General features: G+C 45.1%; 1 protein-coding gene and 1 pseudogene across 4 annotated transcripts in view; one reads left to right on the forward strand and one right to left on the reverse strand.

Annotated features, from left to right (window-relative positions):
- Window positions 1-22654, forward strand: part of CLIC5 (chloride intracellular channel 5) — a 188881-nt gene that overhangs the window by 105726 nt on the left and 60501 nt on the right. The gene's annotated exons all lie outside the window — the stretch shown is intronic.
- On the reverse strand, window positions 7945-9459 carry LOC139013202 (F-box only protein 33 pseudogene; annotated as a pseudogene).

The following is a 22654-nucleotide window of genomic DNA, read 5'->3' on the forward strand; positions in this document are numbered from 1 at the left end:
ACAGGTAAAGAATTCACACATGCAAGTCAATCTGTGAGGCCTCAGGTAGCAAAGGTGGACTTCCTGAGAAAGGAGAATGTTGTCTTACCAGAAGACAAACATTCCTAATGGTAAACACTTGGGTTGGTTTATGCCCTTGACTTCCCTGTGCCCCTGATTAAGACACTTGGCCTCTCTGGGGAATTTCTCAACTATGCAATAGATGGAACTGCATTCCTGGGCCTGCTGGATCCTGGCCTCAATTTAAATTGTGTAAATCCGTGGAATCCACTTATGGTCTCTGGCTACTGTTGACTTATGCTGGTTAACTTTCACATTAGCCAGTTTCAGTGTGTATGTGTGTGTGTATGTGTGTGTGTGTGTGTGTGTGTGTGTGTGTGTGGTGGGGGGGGGGGTGGGGCGGGGGAGGAGGAGGGTGCACGCACACCTAGCTTGCTCATATTCAAGGTCTTGGCAGGAAATTGGTTCTTTCCTATGCCAAGCAACAATAAAGAGCATGCTACTCATTATTCATGTTTATACTTTGGAGAGTATTTTCAACTGATTTCAATATTGAGGTGTAGTGGACATTTGTCCTACTTTGTTGCTGCCCTGCACCTTTCAGACATGCTTCTTATGGGCCCAGCATCTTCAAGGCAGAAGCCAGGAAATGACTTTCTAGACCAATTCCTTTTCTGCTTAAATTAGCCAGAGTGAGTTCTGTGGTTTGCAAAAGAGCCCTTATCAATATTTCCTTAGAAAAAAATGTGTAACAGACTCTTCTTTGAAGTTTTAGCAATCCTATGACATTAATTATAATACCTAATCTGAGTGCTTAGAATATCTTATTAGTATATTTAAAGCCAAATATTTATTTTACAACTTTAGTAAATTCATTGGGGTGGTTTTAATGGAGACGGACAAAAACGTAGATCCAGGATCACATGCGAGACTCATTACAAACACGAAGTCATCTGGGCCTCTGGCCGGCGTGGGGGAAACTGGGGTAGAGCAGATTACACCAAGTTCTTTCCCTGCCTCCATGCCCTTCACATCACCAAAGTGGAGCCTTTTCACTGAGTGAGAACAAGTGGCAATAATTCCCAAGCGTCTCCTGCAAGGGGAAAGAATAACAGTAGTAATAACTAACATTTATTATATGCGTATTGTGTGCTTTCTAACTGCTTTACATGTACTTATTTAATCCCTACAACTCTGTGTGCGAATTACTACTATTAGTATCCTCATTGTAAAGATGAGCGTCCACAGTTAGGTGGCTGGTCCAAGGTCACTTAAGTGTTCCTAGCCTATCAGTTCCCTAGAGTGACCTCTGACACCAAAGCAGTCACTGTGGTGTGTGGAGCCAAAGGGACAGTTTTTCTCAAGTTAGAACTTGGCATCACTGATTTAATTGATTAGGCCCCCAAGTGACTGCACATCAGAACCTTCCAGGGAACTTCAAAAAATACAAGCCTTTAAGCTCCACCAGGAACTCGGGTGTGGGAATGGAAAGCTGTATTTGCCCTAATGCCCTGCTTGGCCTTACAGCCTCTGGCCTCCAGATGTGCCCTTTCCTCTGCTTGAAATGCTCTCCTCCTCCTCCTCCTCCTCCTCTCTCCTTTGCCTTCCTAGCAGCCAGCTCAGGATTGGCTTGTTTTAAAGAACCTCCTTTCTGATCGACACACCCCACCCCCTCCTGCATGCCATTGGCTCTCGTACCCTCTGTCTCAGTTAATAGAATGTGGATTTGCAGTACTAGCTTTACCTATGATTCCAATAGGTGTGATTTCAGGCAATTATGGTGCATCGAACCTTTAGAGACTTAAATGGTTATCCTACTACAGTGTGAGTGAAGCTTCTGATGTCAGGTGTGAGGCGGGGTGAGGGGGACAGGACTGGTGAAGGTGGGGTGAGGGGGGACAGGAGCGTGAAACTGAATGTGCCTGCAAACCCTCCACAGCTGGTGAGCAGCTCCCCTGTGTCAGACCCAGGACAAGAATGGAGGACCCGGTCCCTGCCCACAGTGAGCTTGCACCCTGAGTGGTAAACAGAGACAATGGGCAATTTCAGTACTTCCCTCAGGGGGTTGTTGGGAGGATTACATGAGGTAATGTATGCAAAGTGCTTAAAACAGAGCCAGGCACTTAGTAAGTGCTCAACAGGTGCCCCCATTATTATTGTTATTATCTGTCTGTAAGCCTGGCCTGGTCTGGCCTGCTTTCTTGTCTGTGAGGCTCTATGACATTTCTTATTTAAAGCTCCTGGCCTTTTATACCTTCAGCAAACATTTGTCGCATTTCATCTTAAGTCAACAAAGGTCACTGAGTGCTTTCAGTGTCCCAGATTGCTGCCTGGCGGGGCTCAGAAGTGGTGAGAAGGAGTCAGGGTGTCTGCCCTCGATCAGATTTGGGGGAGACTCCACTTTCATGCCTGCCTGCAGGTGAGAGACAGAGGCGCTGTAGCAGGAGGACGGCCAGTGGAGGGACTTCGGGGATGCAGGGGGAGCAGCCACTTCAAGCTGGGTGGGGTGGGTGGAGAAGCACTCACAGATGCCTACATTGGAGGAGAGGCCTTGAAAGAGCAGGTCTGGTGATACAAATGGGCCACATTTTCTCTGTGCACCTAGACTCTGCTCAGGCATCACCTGCACTGTCATTTAATCCTTACCTTATGAAGCATGAAGCAGGTCCTCTTAGAATCCCTAATTTATGGGTGGGGAATCTGAGGCTTAGAGACACGAATGTGCCAGTAGTCGGTATTTCAGACCTGGTAGGAATATGGTCAGGCAGACAGTATGGGGATCGGAGAAGGCTTCTGGGCAGCTGAGAATAAGAGCTTAGCCCAACTTTAGAGGGTAGGTCAGCAAACCATGGCAAGGTGGTCACGGCACAGCCTCCTGGGTACCTGGGCCTCCACAGGGTGGCAAGAGCCAGGTGAGGGTCAAGAGCACTGTATAAGGAGTCTTCCTAGCTGCTGCACCAGGCACAGTCCTCAGAAACGGGACCAGTGGTGTCTGGGGAAGCTTCCTTTTCTTTCTCTCATCCCTGCATCTAACCCTTCAATGAATGGGACGAAGGTGAGAGCTACCTTCCTCAACCTAAGCCTGTCTCCAGGAAGTGATTTCCGGAAGCAGTGGCCACTAGTTTTCTATTGGTGTGTCACAATTTACCACAAATGTAGTGGTTTAAAAGCAATACATTTATAACCTCAGGGTCTGTGGGTTAGGAGTCTGACAACGGCTTAGCTGGGTCCCTTTCTCAGCATCTCACCTGGAGCTCAGAGCCCTTTTCCAAGCTCTTGTGGTTATTGGCATACGTAGGACTAAGACCCTGAGCTCCTCCAGGCCCCTCCGGGTTCCCTGCCACATGGCCCTCCCTGGGGCTGCAGGCAACTTTCACAAATTTGGACATTCACACTGCAGGATAGTTAAGGGAATGTATGCAAAACCCCTGTTTAGAAAAGATATCGATGCCAAGTCCAAGGTCACAGATATGCTCTTAATCTAAGCTGGGGCAGAAATAGAAAGAAAGTTGGTGAGCATCCAGGAAGGTGAAAGGAAACCTTTAGTTTCCAATACAATGACGTCCTCTGCGTACTTAAGACTCTCAGCTTCCCTAAGTGGCATTTTCGGTTGATTTTTGGTTAATGGGCAATTCATATCACCATTGCTTGTTTCTTCAAGGCCAGCAGAGGAGTCTCTCTTTTAGACACTTTCCCCTCATTAAGTCAGGCCCACTCAGGATACACTCCTTTGGATGAACTTAAAATCAACTGATTTGGGGCCTTGATTCCATCTGCAAAATTCCTTCACTTTTACTGTATTCTCCTGGATAGAAACAAGTCATAGATCTCAGCCTCACTCAAGGGAGGGGATTCAATTCAATTGCAAATCTTGTGTGAATTTTGGGACACCCTATACAAGAGCATAAATGCCAGAAGACAGGGCTCCAGGGGCATGTGGGCAGGGGAGAGGGTCGCCTTCGGGTCTGTGTCACAGGTAGGTTTGACTAACTTTCCTCCTCACATAGTAACATAGCCAAGCACCTCATATACAACCTTTGCTCATTTAATCACAAATGCATGAGGAAAGGACTGATAGTGGCCATTTCACAGGAACAGAAACTGAGGTTTAGAGATCCATCCCTTTCTCAAGGTCACACAGGCAGTAGGGACCGAACCGTTTCTTGAATTCAGGGTTGTCTAACATCAAACCGATCAACCCCAAATCTGTGTGCCACTTAAGGGAGCTTACTTACTGTCTTAAGTAACAGAGGACATCTTTGTATTGGAAACTAAAGTTTTCCTTTCACCTTCCTGGATGCTCACCAGCTTTCTTTCTAGTTCTGCCCCAGCTTAGATGAAGAGCACTTCTATGACCTTGGACTTGGCATCAATATATTTTCTGAGGGAGGGAGGAAGGACACCTTTACCATATTACTGGGGGTTTTGCATTCATTCCCTTGTAACCATCCTGCAGTGTGAATGTTATCCAAATGTTTGCTACAAGGAAACTCACCTGCAGGCTCAGGGAAGGTATTCGACACGACACTTCTTGTACTTGCTGGGAGTCAGATACTAAACTTACCGTCTTTCTATCACATTGGGCACTCGGAGGCCAACTCAAGTGGTTTTCTAAAACAAAAGGGAGAGACAAGGGGAGGTTCCTTCTTGTTTGCTTTCGGCAGATCTATTTTTAGCTCGCTGACCTGTTGCTAGAATGGAAACTAGTGACTTAAACATGAATGGAAACCACTTTAAAAAATAATAGCAAGCCCTGGTGCTGCCTACGGTGAAACTGAGGGTAAGGTTTTCAGAGGAGTATATAGAGACTCTGCCTTGTTTTGCTCTATTGTAATAATACCCTTCATTTGTAGAACTGACTGCAACCTACCAAGAAGATTCACAAAATTATATAACTGAATTGTCCTAACGACTCTGTTTACAGATGAGGGAAAGTTTCAGGGGTGGTTCTGTGTCCTGCCTGCCGTGGCACAGCGCGCAAGAGGAAGGGCTGGGTCTACTGCACAGGCACTCCCTGTCGGCTGCCCCGTTGCCCCCTGTCTCCTAAGCAAAGGTTGACCTGTGAGTGGAGATGTCACTGGAGAACGTAACGGATGTGAGATGAACCCCATCAGGCACCACAGAAACACCCAGGGTTGACTCCAGAGTTCAGCCATCAACATCCTGTTGGTGAAACTCCTCAAACCACTAGGCCAGGACTATTGTCTCGCATCCTGGAGGGTGAGGTGACTCACCCTGCACTCTGCCCCTTCCTTGCATGATTTTGGTACCTTTAATGGGATGCCTGGTTTTTTGTGTAGTTTAACATCCCTCATTTACAAAACAGAGCCAGGGAAGAGAATGCTTGTAGAAAGCAAGCTGGGCCTTTCCCATTTCCCCATTCAGATTCAAATGCACTACCTGGTTTGCAGGTTTACTGACATTGTGAATGTGATGTTGTGAAGGCGCCACCCAAGGTACTGGTCAAACAGTGATATCAGGCCCAGAAAGGAAGAGAATCTAGAAAACGACTGTTGGGGTCCAGCCCCAGGAGTTCCAGGGGTTCCCAAAGGTGTGAACGGAGTCAGTGAAGAAGGAATGACACGGAGACAAAGTTCAGATCATCAGCATAGCCAAGTTCTCTAGCCAGGTTCTCCAGCCAGAATTCAAGATCTCCATTAGCTTCAGCTTTTCTTATTGCCCTTTGAAATTTAGACATGGAGCTCACAGGAGCCTGGTTTAGGCTTCCTTTCTAATTTAGGGAGCCTGTTTTGAATGGGAGGGCTTTTCTCCTCTCTACTGACTGGAAAGGACCAAGGGTCATGTTTATGATATTTATTCTCCTTCCGATCAGTAGGCATAGTTAAATTGCTCTTAGACTGAGCTGGTGACAGTAATGATGTGTCCTCTCTAGGTGGAGCCGAGGGACTATTTAAAGTTTGAGAAAGTTCAACCATTTCTGCCTCTGGTGCCAAGGTGTCACCATTTAAATTCCAGAGGGAAAGGGTATTTGCCGGGACCTTCTCAGATCCATGGAATCTGTAATAAGTCTTTAATTGCTCTCCTACTTTAGTCCAAGTTTCTAAATTAACAGTTCCTTCCTCAGGAAGCCATGGACATACTTCTTGTATAAAACTTTCTGTCTGACTGGGAGTAACCATAACTCTTCTGCTAGCAAGCATATGTGTTAAAAGATCAATACAGAGTCTTTTTTCTTTAGACTCAGTATGACCCATCTTCTCAATCTAAGTTCTGTACTAACCACCCTCTTACCCTACTTATCCTCTATAGGGGGGTCTGCAGCACCCTATGGCGCAGTCCTATCCGTCCCGAGTGCCCGGGGTCGGGGCGGGCGGGGGGGAGGGGGGCTTAACTAGGGGAACCCTGTTCAGGCGCCAGTTGTTTGGGTCCTTTTTATTCACTTTTTAATGCTTTATTCATTGATTAAAAGAATATACATTTAACATAAACTATATAACATCAGTCATCAGGTCAAACATTCAGCTGGTTTCCTTAAAGTTTCTGTCAGGAGTTATTTTATCTGATCACATTTATAAGATAAAATCTCACCACATCTGGCATTTCCACACACTGTGCCAGTGGATTCACACTACTGATGTACATATAAAATCCGCATGGTATGTGCCCACTGGAGACAAAACAGTGCACACCTGTCACAAGGTCATTTTAATATATATGGTAAAACCATTTGTAAAACACATATAAACTTTTTCCATAAACAGAATCATAGCTGGACATCTGTTGCATACATTGTGTTTCCAAAGCTTACAGTAGAGCAGCCAGGTCTCAGCACTGCTGGGCACCCGTGTTGGCTACTTTGTTATTGCAGACTGCCCGTTAACATTAAATGCACAGCGTTCGTACCACTTAAAACTGGGGTCAGGTGGAAGTCTCACAGAGACCATGTCTGTACCGCGGTTGCCATGAAACAGTTAAACTGGCTTTTAAAGCCTCTCAGATATAATAAGGTTTTAAAACATACTTCGTGGAATGTTTGTCATGTATTACAGCATCTCATACCTGTGACAGAACCAGTTTCAGTTTTTCCTCTCTTCCTTTACATTCACTATTCACAGTGAAACAGGTGCATGTTTTTTTTTTTCCTTTTTCTTGTGTTTTGTTTTTCAGAGTTCTGAGGTTGCTGACTGAGCCACAGCACAGCTGTGTACCATAGGTCGAAATTCAACCTTAAATATTACAATCTAGCAGAATTTGGCTGTCCAGAGTGGGCCAGCCCCTGCCAGCATGTGGGCACTTCCTCAGTTAAGTCTATTCTTTGGCAGCTGACGCGTGCACTGACAGAGAAAAATTCAGTGACTTGTTGCTAGGGATTTCACGACTAATGTTTGTTTGCAAGCATGTGTGTTTACAGTTCTGTTTTTTTTTTTTTCTTTTAGGAGGTTTTACCCTGGAATATAGCTTCTTTCTTCCTCCACTACTTGAAATCTGGGCTTAAAAGCTAACTTGAATGTGTAATATAACTGATAAATAAAATCATGTCAGATATAGATATGCTATTAGAATGCGCGAATGCAGTATACTGCATACAAATCCACCAGGCTATGGGTATATATCTATATATGTATAAAAATATTTTGGCTCATGAGTTCAGCCTGACAAACAAAGAATAAAATAATCAAAAAGAGAGAGTAACTCAGTGAAAAATAAAGTGAGCCAGCAACCTCAGGTTAATCTTCGGTTGTGTATCTTTAAGGTTTGGTAACAGGTCTATTAACCGTGGAAGCTCTATACATTGCCACTTTGAACTTCTAATCCAATACCTGACTACGTTCTTTGATTAAGAAGTAGAATATACATATATAATTCTATGAAGCTAATACTGATTAAGCACAGCACAAAGGGATTAATTCACACTACTGACAAAAACATAATAGGACCCCACTTGCATATGTAACCACAGGAATTGTGCATTTATAAAAAAAGCTAAATGTCTTCGCTAAAGCTTTGAATCTCTCTGTAAAAATGACAATTTGGTTCAGCGAAGACACTGAATAATTCAATGTGCTTGACTGCGTGCCAAGATTGACCGAGGCCCAGGGACACCTGCTCAGTAAGGTTATGCACTGGATCCACATCCTGGCCGACCAGTTCATCTGGGTCAAACCCAATGCTTTCTTCAGTGACTTCAAGTACTCTTAGATTAGAGCCACGAAGACGAGCAACGGCAATGAGGCCGTGTGCCCACACTATGTAACCGTGAATTGCCAGAAGAGAAAGCTTTGTGCATCTCCTCGCTAATAACACCAATGGATCTTCGTTTTGGTTATCACTAAGATCTGGAAAATCAAACGTGTCAGGCACTTCACTCATTAATATGAAATGAGTGAGGAACTGGTCATATTGCCTAGATATAAGATCAACAATAGCTCCCGAAACACCAGTGAGACGCCAATAGCTGTCAAAATGAATCCTCTCTAGTGGTATACTGGGTTTCAGAATCTTTAACATGTCTTCCGTCATAATATCAAAAGCCATGATATAGACCCGGAGGCTGGGGCTCCTTCGTGACAAGGCTTTCCAATGCTCATCATTTGGCATGTTGTCCAGAGACTTGTGCATCACAGAAACATCGTGGACCATGAGAGACAGTCGCTGCAAAAGCACATGGTTGCTATCGCTTAAGACTCTTGCCATCTCAGCTGTAAAGTCACAGAAATCCAGGGCAAGTGAGCGCAGATTCACAAATCGCTCTAGTTCCATTGTAGTGATAGGGGTGCTCTTACCAGGAATATTGTTGTTCAGTAAACTCAAGTGCTCCATGGTGTTGGCAGTAGAGTTTGAGAGAGATGACAGTGATGTTGGGGTTACTATTTCCAGCTGTAACCCACAGTACAGCCATTTCAGTCGCCTACTATTACTCAGTATTTCTTCAAACAGCTGCTGAATTTGCTTGATTTTTTTGCCATCAGGGTCCACCTTGCTGAGGTATGTATTTGACAAATTTCCTTGCTGTCGTGGAACGCTTATATCTCCAAAAAGGCTAAGCTTCTGGAGGTTCCTGTTGTTCCGGATGCTGACCAGCACGCACAGCACCACCTCCAAGTAGGTGCGCAGCTTTTCCAGCCAATGGGGAAAGAACTGCAAGGCCTGGACTTCCTCCCCGCCTGTCCAGGGGTCCGCGCCGCCTCCATCGCCCTGCCCGCCACCTTCGCTCAGGTAATCCTCGAAGGTGGCGGCAGAGGCGAACTCAATGCTCAGCTCCCGCACAAACCGGCCGCACTTGTGCATGAGGAACTCGAGCCGAGGCTGCTCCGCCCGGGAGACCGGGAGGCAGATGCGGAGCTGGCGCCAGAGGGCCGGGTGGAAGAGGCACTTGCGCCAGTGCGAGCAGGAGGCCGAGGCCCGCAGCCGGTCAGGCGCTGGCAGGAAGGAGAAGATGTGCACAATCAGCTCGCTGGGCAGCGACTCGGCCCCCACTGCCTGCCTGCACAGAGCCATCCAGCTGGCGGGGGTGGCCCCAGAGAACCAGCCACTAGCCTCTCAACCTTTACTCACAGCCTCTGAAGCCTGCAGATTCAGTTACTGCAAAACTGTTGTCTGGTCGGTTTCTACCGGGTTCCAGCCACAGTGGTCCAGGGGTTCCCAAAGGTGAGGACAGAGTCGGCAAAGAATGAAGGACAGGGAGGCAGAGTTCAGATCATCAGCATAACCAGGTTCTGTCTTTATTCTCTTGTTACATCTGTATTTATACCAGGTGATTTTAATCCTATCCATTCTATTGAAAGGTTAGGGCGTTTGTTATCTCCATTCCAAGGTCACTAGTCTATTGTTCTGTTAAGCTACAATCAAGTAACTGAAGGAGATTATCCTAAGTAAAGATTATGAAGCTTAAGCGTGATTGTTCGTAGTTAAAGTGATTAACTACCCGCCTTAGTTAAGGAGTTTTACTGATTTATTCCCTTCCTTAGTCCTGTTAATCCCTAACTCTAGGGAAAAATCCCCACCTGGGGAAACAACCTTTCTTGGAGAGGTGACCTTGGCTAAAACGCATAGTGCTAAGAAGGGGAGCAAACATATTAAGAACAGTATGTTATATACGCCAGGTCCCCTGATACATATGCTGTGCAGATGTTTCCTCCCTGCAGCAACTGTGTCAAGCAGCAAGGATGGACCGGCTTCCTGCAAACAACTTCCATTGTCTGCATCTTAATGAGGATTTTTCTTAGTACCCTCTCCTCCCCCCCAGAATTTCAAAGCAATTCTGACCTATGCCACTCAAAAGGTTTCTTTCTTTAGAGGTAGTATGTGGAATTAGAATATTTATAGAAAAATTTAGCTTCCAAAGATGCTGGGCTCTTTGTAGAAGCTGGAAGGGAGTCTCTGAGGCCTTAGTGATGACAATCAGGAAAGGGGACACGATTCATGGTAAATGACGCCTGGAAGACATCAGTGGGGACAAAGAGAGAGGATTCAGAGTTAAAGCCAATCATGCTGTGTTCCCTCCTCCCCACAACATTTGGACAAGACTGAAACAAGATTCAAATGGATGTCAAGTGCAGCCAAGCAGGGCAGATCAAGTCCCGCATGTCAGCACCTCTGGGCCAGTTCCACCATGTGGGCAGGAGATTCATGCTGCTACCCAGGAAGGGGAGAGCCTAGGCCTCAGTACTGACCTCTGCACTCAGCCAGGGCCCAAAAGACCGAGATTTATCTCCAAGTCATCACCCCCTGCTAAGTGCCTGCAGCTGCACTGATGCGGCCAGAGGTCAGAGTCTGTGTGGGGACCATATTTGTCTTGCCCTGAAAAGGCTCTCCTCTCCTGTGGGTACCTCTGCTCACTGGCCAAGCACTACAGTGTGCAGGTCAGTAGCAACCTTGGCTTTAAAAATTCCATGCCTTGAGTCCACATTCTCTATGATTTTAATCTAAACTTAATTTGTCTTTGAAGGCAAATTGATAGAACCCTGATAAAAACAAGGATAATATGTAAGACCCACCTGACAATCCAGTCAGGTTGACACAAAAAATTAACCATCACAGGGGTCTCAGAAGTCATCTGGTGCAGCCCCTTTGCCAAAGCATGACTTACTGTGACCATTCATCATCAATAAACCCTAGGACAGGGGTGGACAACCCCTGGCACGATTGCCAAACATGGCACACCAGTAACTTTTGCTGGTACGCGAAACCCTCTTTATAATCTTCCATTTACAATTGTGAACCTTTGTTCTGAGTGATGAATTTTGTTAAGTCTCGTAATAGGAGTAGCCTGACGGATGAAAGTAGTAACTCGTCAATATCTCTGAAGGTCACAAAATATAAACCTGATGTCAAATCTCTGTCATCAGTGATGCAGCAGCAAAAGTTCCACTGATAATATCAAAGGGAGTCATAAAGTTTTCTGTCGGACTATCAGTGTACATGTATACATTAAAAAATAAATTTTTTTTTATTTATTTAATTTAATTTTTTAAATTTTTTTATTGCTTAAAGTATTACAAAGGGTATTACATATGTGTCCTTTTTTTCCCCCCCCCGCCCTTGACAATCCCCTGGCCTCCCCTACACCCCAGTGTCTTATGTTCATTGATTATGCTTATATGCATGCATACAAGTCCTTCGGTTGATCTCTTACCCCCTTCCCTCCTGCCCCCTAACCCTCCCCGGCCTTCCCGCTGCAGTTTGACAATCTGTTTGAGGCAGCTCTGCCTCTGTATCTATTATTGTTCAAAAGTTTATAATGGTCTCTATTATCCATGAATGTGTGAGATCATGTGGTATTTTTCCTTCATTGACTGGCTTATTTCACTTAGCATAATGCTCTCCAGTTCCATCCATGTCGTTGCAAATGGTAAGAGTTCCTTCTTTTTTACAGCAGCATAGTATTCCATCGTGTAGATGTACCACAGTTTTCTAATCCATTCATCTACTGATGGGCACTTAGGCTGTTTCCAGATCTTAGCTATGGTGAATTGTGCTGCTATGAACATATGGGTGCATATATCCTTTCTGATTGGTGTTTCTGGTTTCTTGGGATATATTCCTAGAAGTGGGATCACAGGGTCAAATGGGAGTTCCATTTTTAGTTTTTTGAGGAAACTCCATACTGTCTTCCATAGTGGCTGCACCAGTCTGCATTCCCACCAGCAGTGCATGATAAACTCAAAATGGATAAAGGATTTAAATGTACGACAGGAAACCATAAAAATTCTAGAAGAATTCAAAGGCAACAAAATCTTAGACATATGCCGAAGCAATTTCTTCACTGATACAGCTCCTAGGGCACTTGAAACTAAAGAGAAAATGAACAAATGGGACTACATCAAAATAAAAAGTTTCTGCACAGCAAAAGAAACCATCAACAAAACAACGAGAAAACCCACTGCGTGGGAAAACATATTTGCCAATGTCATATCTGATAAGGGCCTAATCTCCAAAATTTATAGGGAACTCATACAACTTAACAAAAGGAAGATAAGCAATCCAATAAAAAAATGGGCAAAGGACGTAAATAGACACCTTTCAAAAGAGGACATTCAGAAAGCCAAGAGACATATGAAAACATGTTCAAAGTCACTAATCATCCGAGAGATGCAAATCAAAACAACAATGAGGTACCATCTCACACCTGTCAGACTGGCTATCATCAACAAATCAAACGACAAGTGCTGGAGAGGATGTGGAGTAAATGTATTTTTTAATATCATATACTGTGTTTTTGTCGCTCGGATGAATTTTATTATTTCTTCAAGGTTCTTCACATACGTACACCTTAAGAGATATCAAGTAGGCGTAACATGTTCTCAAAAAATTAAGGTTGGCATGCAGAAGAATTTTGAATCTGAGATTTTGCTGGTTTGGGCACACACTCACAAAAAGATTGCCCACCCAGGCTCTAGGAGGTTCATACCTATAGGAAGTTCATACCTATTGTCCTTCCTGATGTGGGTGGGCCTCAACCAAACAATTAAAGACCCAAGTAGAACAAAGAGGAACTCCTCCTGTCTGTCTCCCTTGGACATCAGTCTTTTCTTGTCTTTGGAAACATCGGATCTTCTTGGATCTGGAGCTTAGACTATTGGCTCTCCTAGTTCTTAGGTCTTTGGACTCAAACTTGAATTATATACCATTGACTCTCCTGAGTCTCCAGCTTGCTGACTGAAGATGGGGAGACTTCTCAGCTGCCACAGTCACACGCACCAAGTCCTTATAATAAGTGTATTCTAAGGGTTCTCCAGAAAACCATGCTATTCTACCGGTTTTGTTTCCTTGGAGACCCCTAACTAATATACATAGATTTGCATGCTGTGTAACAGATACCTAAAGTTGTAGAAGTGGTTTTGAGTCATGAGTGTTGGGTAATGGGTAGACAGGGGAAGACCTTTGAGGTACATGCTAGAAATGTGTATGTTAAAGATGATTCTGATGCGATTTCAGGAGGAAATGTGTAACAGGTTATTGGAAACTGGAGGAAAGATAATTCTTGTTATAACATGACTAGAGGCCCGGTGCACAAAAATTTGTGCACTCGGTGGGGAGAGGGGTCCCTCAGCCCGGCCTGTGCCCTCTCACAGTCTGGGACCCCTCGGGAGATAACAACCTGCTGGCTTAGGCCTGCTCCTGGGTGGCAGAGGGCAGGCCCAATCCCTAGGTGCAGCCCCTGGTCGGGCTCAGAGCAGGGCTGATTGGGGAGTTGGGGCGCTGCCCAGTGTCATGCACAGAGCAGGGCGGATCGGGAGGTTGCGATGCCACCCCTAGTCACGCTCAGGGTACGGCTGATTGGGGGATTGGGGCACCGCCCCGTCACACTCAAGGCAGGGTCGATAGGGAAGTTGCAGCGCCACCCGCTGTCACGCACAGAGCAGGGCCCATCAGGGGCTTGGGGAGCTCCCCCCTGTCACTCACAGAGTAGGGCCAATAGGGGAGTTGGGGCACTGCCCCCTGTCACACACAAAGCAGGGTGGATCAGGGGGTTGGGGTGCCGCCCTCTATCACCCACAGAGCAGGCTCAATCAGGGGGTTGGGGAGCTCCCCCCTATCAGGCACAGAGCAGGGCTGTTCCGGGGATTGGGGCACCTTCCCCTGTCACGAACAAAGCAGGGCGGATAGGGAGGTTGTGGCCCCGCCCCTGTCACACACAGAGCCACAGGGTGATCAGGGGGTTGGGGAGCTCCCCCCATCAGGCACAGAGCAGGGCTGATCAGGGGGTTGGGGCGCCTTCCCCTATCACACACAGAGCAGGGCGGATAGGGAGGTTATGGCCCCACCCCCTGTCACACACAGAGCCACAGGGCGATCAGGGGGTTTGGGCAATGCCCCCTGTCATGCTGATCCCGGTGCCAGGAGGCATATTACCCTTTTACTATATAGTATAGAGGCCTGGTGCATGGGTGGGGGCTGGCTGGTTTGCCCTGAAGGGTGTCCTGGATCAGGGTGGGGGTCCCCACTGGGGTGCCTGGCCAGCCTGGATGAGGGGATGATGGCTGTTTGCATTTGGTCACACACTCTTCAGGTTAGGGGTCTCCACGGGGTGCCTGTCCAGTCTGGGTGAGGGGCTGAGGGCCGTTTTCAGGCTGGCGGGTGACTGAAGCTCCCAACCGTTCCATTTTTTCTTTTTTTCTTTTTTTTAATTCTGGGCCAGCTTTAGCTCTGAGACCTCCACTGCTGAAAGCAGGGATCTGGCCTTTGTTTACCTTCTGTATTTGAAACTTTGTTGTGACTCCAGCTCTGAGATCCCGGCTGACTGAAAACAGGTTTCTGGGGTTTTGTTTAGCTTCTATATTTGTTACAATGTTTCAAACTGCAAGCTCAGAGGCCCGCAGCGGCAGGCGGGGAACGTTGGAGTCCTCCGTCACTGAAGCAAGCAAGCCTCCCTGTTCGCTTCAAGCTGCCTGGCTGCCGGCCGCCATCTTGGCTGGCAGTTAATTTGCATATCACTAGCCAATGGGAAGTGTAGCGGAAGTACGGCTAATTACCATGTTTCTCTTTTATTAGATAGGATAAATAACCTACTGAATTGTGGGCTAGTGTTTTGTAGAAGAACTTTTGAATGATGAAATAAGATGTTCAGTAGTGGAGATTTCTAGACCAAGTAGTGCAGGTGTGACTTGGATCCTCCTTACTGCTGTGTGAGAGGAGAGATTTGAATTAAAGAAGTTCTTGTTAGGCAAAAAGGAACCAGAGTTGAGATTTGGAAAATTCTCAGTTTACCCGTATTCTAAAAAATGAGAAAGTTTGTTCTGAGAAGAACACTGAGGGTGTGTCTCAACAAACATTGGACTTAACAGCCATTGGACTTAACCAGACATCTCAGTAGAAGCCAAAAAGAGAGATGGAGTTATATCAGCAGATATACTGTGGGCTGGAACTAAAGAACAGAAAAACGAGACAAAAATGAAGGAGAGCTGTTGGACTTCATAGATCCTACAGGCCCAGATCATAGAGCTAACATGCACTATTCTTCAAGTAGAGAATGACTCTGAAGGCAATTTCAACAGAAATCATCATCTCAGTTTCATAGACTGGAGCCATTGCCTTGGTTTCAATAGGCCAAATGGCCTTCAACCCCGCAGAGCTCTGGGGACAGGGCTTCCCAGAGCCTTGGTGCAGGACTCCCACCCAGCAGAGCCATGAGGGTGGGACTGCTGCCTGATGGTTTTGAAAGGTAGCGCAGTGAGTTAAAAAGAATTATTTTTGAGCCTTAACAACTGATGAAGTTTGCCTATGTTTTGAACCTGCTTGGGAACTGTCACCCTTTCTCATTTCTTGTTTCTCCCTTTTGGAATGGGAATGTCTATCCTATGTTTGTCCCACCGTTGTGTTTTAGAAACACATAATCTGTCTGTTTTCACAGCTTCATAACTGGAGATAAATTTTGCTTCAGGATGAGGGATACCTGGATTCTCACCTGATGTAGATGAAATTTAGGTGAGACTTTGGATTTTAGAGTGCTGGAAAGAGTTAAGACTTTTGGAGCTGTTTGTGTGGAATGGATGTATATTGTCTATGAGAAGGACATGACTTTGGAGAGAGCAAGGTTGGAATGCTATAGACTGAATTGTGTCTCCCTATAATTCACGCGTTGGAGCCCTAACCCTCTAAGTGACTATATTTGAAGATGAGGCTGTTAGGAAGTAACTGAAGTTAAATGAGGTTATAAGGGCAGGGCCCAAATCCAGTAGTATTGATGGCCTTATAAAAAGAGAAAGGGAGAGATCTCTTTATTTCTCCACCATGTGAGGAGCCAGTGATAAGGAGATCATCTGCAAGTCAGCAGGAAGCATTCTCATAAGGAACCAAATCAGGTAGCATCTTAATCTTGGTCTCCCCAACCTCCAGAACAAGAGAAATAAATTTCAATTGTTTAAGGCATTTAGTCTGTGACATTTTTTATGGAAGTCCCAGCAGACTAAGGCAGGGGTCCTCACACTATGGCCCGCGGGCCACATGCAAATACAAATATTGTATTGGTTCCCATTTTGTTTTTTTACTTCAAAATAAGATATGTGCAGTGTGCATAGGAATTTGTTCATAGTTTTTTTAAAAACTATAGTCCGGCCCTCCAATGGTCTGAGGGACAGTGAACTGGCCCCCTGTTTAAAAAGTTTGAGGATCCCTGGACTAAGGCATCTCTTTAAACAGTGGTTCTCAACCTTCTGGCCCTTTAAATACAGCTCCTCATGTTGTGACCCAATCACAAAATTATTTTCGTTGCTACTTCATAACTGTAATGTTGCTACTGTTATGAATCATAATGTAAATATCTGATATGCAGGATGGTCTTAAGCGACCCCTGTGAAAGGGTCGTTGGACCACCAAAGGGGTCACGACCCACAGGTTGAGAACCACTGCTTTAAGATCTTAGTGTCGTGATTACAAACAAAAAGCAACGCTTACCATCTGCCAATAAGTCAATCAACTTTTTCTTAGCTTCCTCTGTGTAGAAAGCAATGCAGAGAATATAGAGCTGTGCACATGTTTCTTTTGCCAATGGAGACTACAGGTTAGCAGAAGAGATAGAACTTGGACATGTACACCAACAGGTATCTAAATTCAAAGGGCAGCAGAAGATAGCACTAATATTGAGTTTGGAAGGAGGAGCAATGATTTTTGGCAGAGAAGTTACCCAGAAAGGTTTTATGGAGTGAGAAGTGATGTTAATAAATGTCTCTAGGAAGCAGACTTTTTGCAGAGTTCCCTACATACCAGCTAAGTTAATGGGTCACATGCTTGGGTCAAGTCCACGGTATCACTCATGTTGCTATTCTCAGCATCTTTCACTGGCTGCCAGTGGGAGAGAATCAGGTCTCCAGTTTCATGGGCAACACAGGAGCCTCACTGACTTCCAAGTGAGACACGACTGCCACTGATACATATGAGCAGTTCATGGAAAATGACTCAGGTTAATGCTTCTCTACAATTGTGTACAAGCAATAGGGCTCCAGGTTGTCTGTCCCTGAACAAGCATCGTGTTGGGCAAGGTCACAATTACTGCCCCTTTGTAATCTAAGCAATTAAGTGGTGCCACAAGTGCTTGAGCTACTGGCTGCCATACTTGTGGATTGTAGTGGAGGTTACATCCTTACACGGTTCTCTACCCAATGAATGAGCAGAGAGGAAATGTCAGCTCTAAAAATAGAAAAGACCTCATAGCTTCATCAATCCCAATAGTTTTCAAGACTTCCTGGTGGCAAGGAATTCTTTTTTGGTCAAACTAAATTTTTTATGGAACCTTACTATATAAAAAAAAAGGGTTCAGGCCCTGTGGAGAGGGTGAAGAGTGGATAGGGAGGGACAGCTCACCAACACAACTGGTTAGGCAGCAGTCACTTCACGGCGGCACTGCCTGGTGAAACACTGTTTTGAGGGAGCTTTTTACAGAAAGGTAACTATGGGAAGAAATTAATAAGGAGATTAAATGTGCATATTTCCGCTCTGCTGCACTAAAATGGTACAATGGTTTTTAAATTAATATGTGAGATTAAATACTTATGCTTCTCCTCTGGGTAGAATGAATTACTTTAGGATCTGTTCCCTGTTTATTTCTCTACCCATCTCTCACCATTCCCTACCTCATCGCCCAAGTGAGACGATACTGAACAAACAGCTCAGGGCTCCCAGAGGGGCCAAGCATCCCCTCCTCCCAGGTATTGCACATGCTTCCCTCTCTATCTTGCACTTTTCTCCTTTCCCCTGTTGCCTAGACTTAGCTGTAGGAAGCCTTTCAGCCTCCCTCTCCCACCCATCCTGGTTCCGGACTCTCTGGGTGTTCCTCCAACACCCTTTGAATGGCTTTGTCACCACTCCCTTCCCATTGTCTTCTAAAGAGGATGCTAGGTGATCTGGGTCTGCCCTTGAGGCAGCCATAGGGCCAAGGGTGGCGATTACTGACCCTATTGCCCTGATAGGAAGACAGTGCCTGACGCAGCCGCTCAGTGACGCTGTGGAGGGAAAGAAGGACTTCCTGGGCTCCAGTCTTCTCCTCTTTGAAAACAAAATGTGGAAAACTCAGTGAATTCTTTATGAAAGATTTTGATCCATGGCTATAAACGAAGGTGCTCACCTATTGACTTATTTATTTCCTTTACAGTCCACTTTAGAGCTCCATTTTGTGAGTAACCAACCCCAGCAAAGGCAGCAAGTCCACAAAGGCCTTCCCTGCATGAGTCACAGGAGGAGGCCTCCTGGTGACGGCCAAATAGCTCCATGAGATGTCCAGGTTTATGGAGCATGCGCACTGTTACCAACGGGGACCTCAAAACAAAATGTGGGGCTGGGGCAATTAGTCCAAAAGTCATTATCCGCATCTTACTGATAGAGGAAAACTGAAGTTCCCAAAGTCACACAGCCAGTTACAGAGCCTCCTGACCTCTGCCCGGTGTCCTTTCCGCTCCAGCACAGCGACCTGAAGGAGCATTGGCACCGTCTGCTCAGGCCGTTCATCCCACACATGAGGAACCAATACATTGACGATTGCTCTGATGTTTTGCTACTTTTGAGATGCCAAATACGTTAAAATTTGGAGTGGAGGGCCAATGACATTTTTGTGCTGACTTTCCCTTTTCCTTACTGCCCCACTAGGTGTTTTTCCACACTCTCTTAGAATCTCTTCTCAAAGGACCCGGGTTATGTTCATCTCTGAGTCACTCATTCAAAGAAACATTTTTTTGAGGACCTACTATGTGCTAGACACTGTTCTAGTTGCTGGAGTACAGCAGTGAATAAAGTAGACAGGGTCCCTGCCTTCACAAGGCTCATATTTTAGAGGGTGAGACAGAGAGGACATAAAGAAATAAGCAATGTAATTTCAGATTACAAAAAGTGTGATGAAGGAAGTAATCTCCTATGATTTATTTAGATAGGAGAGGGGGATACAAGACTTAGCTGACAAAGGCACTATATTGTAGTCTATAATTGAAGGCTTAGCCCTTCCTTATCAGGTGCTGAGGACATACTTGGTAAATGAATGCACATATGCAACAATTAAAGTGAATGAATGAATGAATGTTTATTTGTATTTTCTTTTTAACCAGACATCCCCAACCTATCTTGACCTAGCTGTTGTTTCTTTGTACCAGTCGGTCCATACTTAACACCTGCTTGTGTCTCCTCCCCCTATCCCCACACACCCTTAGTAAGCTGAGATGTGCAGGAGCAATGTAGGCCTGAGCTGAACTATGCAGAACGCTTCATTCCCTTTTTCACCAGGCTGTGAGGGAACCTACCCACGAGAGGATGTGGTGTGCAAGAACTCCTCTTCCTTGACATCACTTTCCCAACTTTGACCCTCCATAACGCTTGCCCCCCCCCTCCCCCCCATTTAAGGACATTACTCTTTCACTGGCCCTTTGGTGGCTCTGCGCATGACTGCACACTCCCCTTCCCAGAAGGTGTGGAATTTCAAGGCTTTCTAGTAAGAATATTAACAAAGCCCTACCCAGCCATTCCCCACATTCCTCCCTGTCTGTACTGCTGCGTGGACTTTAGACCAAGTGGGATCAGGCTGTGAAGAAGTCCCTGGAGAGAGGGCTGAGGGTTTACATTGAGAATTACGGGCTCTCACTGAATATATGACACAAGGAAGCTCAGCTCCTCTGTTTTATTGGCATTTCATTTTCTTCCATTTCCCCAAACATGCAGGCTTCTCCCTGGGCGGTTCATAAAAACAGACACCCAGGCTCAGTAATTCCCTTTATGCGCCAATCATTTCTCCCCTCTACTAAGGCTTATTCCATTTATCACTATTCTTTTCAGTTCCCACAAACTCCAATTGCATGTCATTTAAACAGACTCCCAGACAGGAGATAAAAGTGTCAGTCAGTACTAAAAGCTAATCATTGCCTTCTTAAATGTCCCTTATTAAAACCACCCATCTATGCAGCCATGCAACCCGAGACCAACGGAGTCGACCCAAGTCTTTATCTCCATGTGTGAAATCTCTCCCGAGTTGTGGAGCTTATATAAACATAATGTCATAGACTCATCCGGTGAGTTTCTAAAAAAGGTCATAGGTTTAGAAATTTCAGAAATTATATAGGATGGGAAGGTTCTACTGGTCTAATAAGTATAAATATTTCTTTTAATAGGAAATTGCAATAAAATAGAAAATGAAAATAAGGACTCTCAGAACATGTGACAAGGAACCACATAGCTTTTGAATCTGTGCTTCAAATATGATTTTGAGCTTCTTGGAAGGCATCAAAATAAAAAGAAAAACCACAATTAGTTATAGAATTTCTGAGAGCTGACGAAGCCATCTAATTTCTTGGAGGAAATAAAATTCCCTCCCAATGAATTACTTTGAAAAATAATGTTGTTTGTTTTCTATTTATGAAAGTAGTTCATGCTCTTTGTAGAAAATTTGGAACAGCTAAGTATAAAGAATATCATCCCCAATCCACCTTCCCGTGATAACTTCTGATCACATTTTCCTTTCCTTTTCCAGTCTTTAAAAAAAAAATTAGGATCATGTAGTCTACACATCTTGCAGTGTTTTAGTCACAGCATTTTAGCATTAGCTTTCCTTAACATGGGGCACTGGGTTCTAAGGCCATTTCTCACAAGATGTTTTATGTGGAGTATTCGGGGGACACTGAGGACTGTAAGGAACAATGTTATTAACTTTTTAAAATTAGCAAGTGCAGTAGAAAACTTGGTATGATGTTTTTTTCTAGTGGTAAAAACTTAGGCCAGGATATTTAAAATGTAATTTAGCGAGGGTGTTTTTCACAGGTGCTGACCTTACGTGGTAGGAGTATTTAACTACTGGAAGTCCAACAGGATTCAAGACAAGACAGAAGCTGGGAAGGGTACATGGCATCACATACCCTTGGTGGACCTTCCCTAAATGTCACTTTCCAGGGTGGAGGTGGGGGGTAGGAGGATAGGTGGGACTTTTGATTCAAAGCTGTTTTGAGGTTTTACATTATTAAGGGATCTATTCAGGTGGTAGTTGGGTCTCTAAGGTACTAAATAATACTTCAGTGAAATGGAAAATGTTGTGACTAGCTTAGAGGGTCTCTCTTGCATTCAAGGGGTCACTTTGGACTGAAAAAATGGGGAGGATGTGTCCTCTCCTTTGACTCTTCAATTGCATCTTCAGTCAGCACTTTGCATTTTTCCTGCATCTTCACCACACTGTGAGGTATGAAGGGAATGCCCCTATCTTACATTTATAAATAAGGAAACCTAGGCTCAGGGGACGTAAGTGCCGTGTCCAAGGTCATATTCCAGTGAAGGATGGAGCCAGGGCTAGACTTTTATGGTCCATCCCACTGGGCTGTGTGCTTTGCTCAGCCCCTGGCCCTGGATGCTTTTGGGGCTGACCCAGCCCTCTCATTGTTCTCCGTCCCTGGCACCCAGGGCCCAGCTTCTCAAAGTGTGGTTCCTATGCTGGAAGCATCGCCTGGGAACTTGTTAGAAATGCAAACTCTTGGGCTTCCCCCAGATCCACTGGGTTTGAACAAACTTTCCGGATGGCCCTGAGGCATGCTAACATTTGAGAACCACAGTTCTAGACTTCTCAATAAATATGGTTGAATGAAAGTCCTAAAATTCCCATAGACTTTCATGAACATATTTACAACATTTAAGAACTCCCATTTATACCTTTATTTAAAAACTTCCAATGACTTCTCAGGAACCACCCCTTATTCATTAACCCCCAGTCAGAGAGGAAAATAATCTATCACACAGTGACAAGGAGGCCGACACTGTGCTCCTATCTGTGGGAAGCAGGGAGAGAAAACCAGGCACCACAGGGACAGACAATGCTGATGGGCATGTGATGTCAGATAGAAGATGGTAGTATAAGTATTACTTATTTTGTATCACAAACTATCCTTAAATGCTTTATATGAACTACCTCATTTAACTCTGACCACAACTTTATAAGGGATATACTACATTGCATTCCCACTTTACAGATGGACAAACCAAGGCCAGGAAACTTGCCCAAGATTACAAAGCTGGGAAGTGGTGAAGTCCAGTAGATTGCAGAGTGCAGGAGCTTACCTGCTGTCGCATTTTGCCTTCTCATGGTCTTCATTAGTGCCATAGCAAGGCACAGGGGAAGATGCTGAGTGGAGACTTGCTGGATATCTCTTGCACCTGGAACAGTACGAAGCATGGTGTTGATGACTAATATTTGTTGGTGAATGAATGGAATGAACTATCCATAAAATAATTCTAATAG

This window comes from Myotis yumanensis, unplaced genomic scaffold, assembly GCF_028538775.1.
Source record: "Myotis yumanensis isolate MYYU_CA2020_CCGP unplaced genomic scaffold, mMyoYum1.0.hap1 SCAF_6, whole genome shotgun sequence".
NCBI lineage: Eukaryota > Metazoa > Chordata > Mammalia > Chiroptera > Vespertilionidae > Myotis > Myotis yumanensis.